This window comes from Poecilia latipinna, unplaced genomic scaffold (assembly GCF_001443285.1).
Source record: "Poecilia latipinna isolate Pla-1442-1.1 unplaced genomic scaffold, P_latipinna-1.0 Scaffold2796, whole genome shotgun sequence".
Taxonomy (NCBI): domain Eukaryota; kingdom Metazoa; phylum Chordata; class Actinopteri; order Cyprinodontiformes; family Poeciliidae; genus Poecilia; species Poecilia latipinna.
The window spans coordinates 89,163-92,576 of NW_015115412.1; the positions used below are offsets into that span (position 1 = coordinate 89,163).

The window sequence follows — 3,414 nt, forward strand, 5'->3', positions numbered from 1 at the left end:
AAATTGACCAGGAATTAGGGTCTACTACTCCATCTCCCCCTGTTGATATAATAAAATTATCATTTTGAAAAGAATTTGGAATCTATGTTACTGTTATATAATAATTTGCTGAAAAACCAAAATATTATAAGATGTTCCACCATTTCTCCAAATCTTCCATCTAGTATTCAAAATAGACTGGGATGTTTTAAATTTCAAAGTTCTATCAGTAATCTCCTATCTTTATAATATCCCCCTGTGTTTTTCTTATTTCCAAAAAGAAAAACAATTTAGAGGTGGAAAACTAAAATTAAAGAACTTTCCCCATTATGCTAAAATTTCAACATGTCCAATCAGTTACCCATGCAACACATAAACCAAGTTAATTTAGTTAGAAGTTAGGTTAGTTTGTTAGTGTTGTTAGTCAAAGTGGATGAGACAGTTTCTCAGTTACTAATTCTAACCTGCTTTAAGTCAAGGCCGAAGTTGTGCCGCCTCTGTTGTCTGCATTAATTCTACTGCACAAGCAGATGACTCAGCTTTAACCAGATTGTGATACCAAAATATGTAATCATCACCTTTAAGATTGTCCGTAAAGCAGTAATAAAAGTATATTTATGAAACAAAACCTGCACTGTGTCTAAACAGTACAAAATCAGAAAAAATATCACACAGCTACTCCCTAAAGTGACGTCATATTTACATAGCGCTTCCTAAAACCCAGCAATGGCCATCTGCATACACATTCATTCTCATTCACACTCAAACAGACTCATTTACATCCCATTGTAAGAAAGATGCAGGATGTTACCCCAGATCAAACTGACCAAACAAAGTGAGGTGTGATCTGCCCCCAACACTCTCGTGAGAGCAGGAACACGACCCCATTCTCAGTATTTGAAGGCATCTTTACATTAGTTGACCTATAATGTAAGAAATATACTTTCCAATTCTCCTCGATGACATTGGGCAAACACATTAAGTAGTGTAATTCACCTACAGCAACTGAAAAGATTCCCATGTTCACCTGTAATTTGTTCATCACACTCCAATGTGTAAAATAAAAAATTTGTGAACCATAAAGTTAGAACCTCCCAATTTGTACTGGTTCCATCTTCCAAACACACATTTACCCAAATTTCAAACCAAAATTCGTCCTGTAGAAAGTTTTAAACACAATTATCATAAGGCCATGCCCGAAAGAAACATAATTATCCAGTAGTTCAAATGTTGTTCAGTTCTGAGTGAACCTATTTCAAAAACTCCATTTTATACACACAACCTTATTTCATGATAGCCCACTGTTATTAAATGGCTACCCAGTAACTAGACCCCCTGTAGGAAAGTCCCAAAAACCGTTCATGCGGTCATGTAATATGCAAAATGGACTGCACACGAAGATCGTCCTACAAGAAACAAAGTCATTCATTAGTGTTCCAACATGTCCTACATTAACAGTGTAGAAAACACTGTCAAGGAGAAAAACATCATATGTTCTCGTTTTTGTTCCCTTGTTCCAATCAGTGAGGGTGTTCCATCCTGTGTCAGGAAACCTAGAAATTGAAGTGATTGTCAATGTTACAATATTATAAAAAAGCAATGAGATCATTCCAGTGCCCCAGCCTGGAACTGATGCCACACATTTCTCCCGCTGAGAAAGTAAAAACATCTGTAAATCTGTTAATTTGTACTTTTCATTTCAACATAAAACACAGTTCTAAAAGAAATTCACATCAAATTCCAAGAATCCTGAAAGAGTGAGCTGGAAATGTCAGTGCTAACAGAACTGAAGCACTCCCAAAATGCAAATGGAGTGGTCAATCAGGCCCCCTGCTCTGTGAAACAAAACCTGTAACCAAAATGGAGAAGAAATCTCTGTCCCACAGAAGCATGAGTCAACAGAAACACAGCAACATAACATCCAGCAAAACAGACAAACACTTAAGACACAAATCTCTTCTGCAAAATCTCAACACAACTCAGACAGAGACAGACAGCAGCGCGCGGTGAAACATAAAATGGCGGACAGACAGACACAAAATCAGTAATAGATCAACTCGCAGCCAAGCACGCACACAAACGCAGATACACAGACGACGTCGTAGTTCAGCCAAGAAAAGACAGAAAAGAAAAGAAAATGTCAGGCGCCGGCTAAAAGAACGTACGATGCATCTTTTTTAATCTTCCAACTTCACTTTTACAAATCTCTTATTCTCATTCAACTTCTCAGTCCTTTAAGGTGATTCAACCTGTACTAAATTAATTATTCTCAGTCCTTTATACTCTTTGGCAACTCGATTCAGGGTCCCAGAGAAAGACGATACATCCAGCAACAGACTTCTACTTACGGCGACCCGGTTCAGAGAGCCAGAGTAAAGGTGATACAACCCGATTCAGTCCTTTAACTCACAGAGTAGGGTGATTCAACCCGCTTCAGTCCTTTAACTCGCAGAGTAGGGTGATTCAACCCAAACCTATCCAATAAATCCCAAACCAGTCCAATTATTAGTCCACTGGAGATGAGTCGTAATCTCCGGGTTGATACAAACCCATGCTATTTAATACACAGACACCCAAATTCTTTTAAAGAGGTACGGGACGACTCTCAGGGCAAAGAATTCAAAAGAAACCCATCTTTAGCAGAGGGAGCGCAAAGTCCTGCTGCTTGGAACAGCCACGAACCCCCGTTTTATGTGTATTTTCAAATCCTTAAACTATAGACTCTTTTAGGAGGGATTTTATATACCGCTGCAGCTTCTAAATTCTGTGAGGCCGCACACACCAAAAGCAATCAGCGACGGTCCAACGACACAGCGCTTCAGACAACCAAAAAAATAATTAAATAGTGTCTTACCACACCGAAGCGTCGGGCCGAAACGGATCAATCAGGGCCAAACAGCCGCCCGCCGAGACTCCAGAACCGGCACGAGCCCCCAAATGTTAAGGAAGAATTTCTAAAATAGTTAACTTTGGAAAAAGTTTGGCTCTCTCTTCCTCTGGATCCCAGGTCCTCTCGGCGGGCCACGTGTAGCCACAAGGAAAACAACAGCAATGCGTGTTGACATCACAGAATTACAGAGTTTAATCCAATGTAAGACAATGTATAAACTTACACCAGAAACTGCAGAACAACGGAGACATACATTCATTTACCTGACAGACTTGGAAAAGAAGGAAAGAAAGAAAAGCAAAGACGTCTTTGGAGAGTTGCAAGATCAAAATCTGATTTGTTACTTCTGTGTAGAAAGTTTTATAGTAAAAGGCGTATTCCTATCTTTAATTTATTCAAATAAGGCGTATCTTTGCTCATCCAACCAGGAGCTATCTCTGACCCTCTATCTGACGCCAGAAACCCCTGCCGTGTTTACGGCCTTTCACAGATGAGTGTGAAAAGCTACAACTTCCACTGTATTGTTTTCTCACAGACAAAAGGCA

The 3,414-nt window shown here is 39.4% G+C and overlaps 1 long non-coding RNA gene across 1 annotated transcript in view; it reads right to left on the bottom strand.

Annotated features, from left to right (window-relative positions):
- Positions 1–286: 286 nt before the first annotated feature.
- LOC106939194 (uncharacterized) overlaps positions 287–3,414 on the bottom strand; it is an 18,671-nt gene continuing 15,543 nt past the window's right edge. Inside the window, exon 3 of the long non-coding RNA XR_001422779.1 lies at positions 287–297. This is a non-coding gene — a long non-coding RNA (uncharacterized LOC106939194). The remainder of the gene's footprint in view (positions 298–3,414) is intronic.